General features: G+C 36.5%; 1 protein-coding gene across 1 annotated transcript in view; it reads left to right on the forward strand.

Moving 5' to 3' along the window:
- The window catches only part of LOC119594589 (phosphatidylinositol 4-kinase type 2-alpha-like), a gene marked incomplete in the record, with an annotated part of 15,699 nt that overhangs the window by 9,032 nt on the left and 6,264 nt on the right, over window positions 1–403 (forward strand).

Raw genomic sequence — 403 nt, forward strand, 5'->3', positions numbered from 1 at the left:
TCAACAATGGGTTAGTCTTTTATATCCATTCAGTTTACCATGGATGTGAAAAGATAATTCAGATATATTATGTACTCGCTTTTATGAGACACACTTAGAGGAAGATTTATATCACCATTTACTATCCAGAATTTTGAAAGAGGGTCTTTTTCTGCAAATATGGACCCTGTAGCTAGAGCCTTCAGGCATTGGGGAGAAGGTTGCTAGACTACTGTAACAGCCCCATAGCTTGAAGTGCAATGTCATTGTCATTTGTAAATATTTTGCAAAGTAATGTAATTAAAAATACTTGAGGCAAGTCCTGCCAGCATGAAAATCCTAGCTTAACCTCATTTTGTGAATTTGTGGACACTTACCACAGACATGCAGATATAGAAACACAAACTCACTCACTCACTATTCT

The sequence above is a fragment of the Penaeus monodon genome, chromosome 34 (assembly GCF_015228065.2).
Source record: "Penaeus monodon isolate SGIC_2016 chromosome 34, NSTDA_Pmon_1, whole genome shotgun sequence".
NCBI lineage: Eukaryota > Metazoa > Arthropoda > Malacostraca > Decapoda > Penaeidae > Penaeus > Penaeus monodon.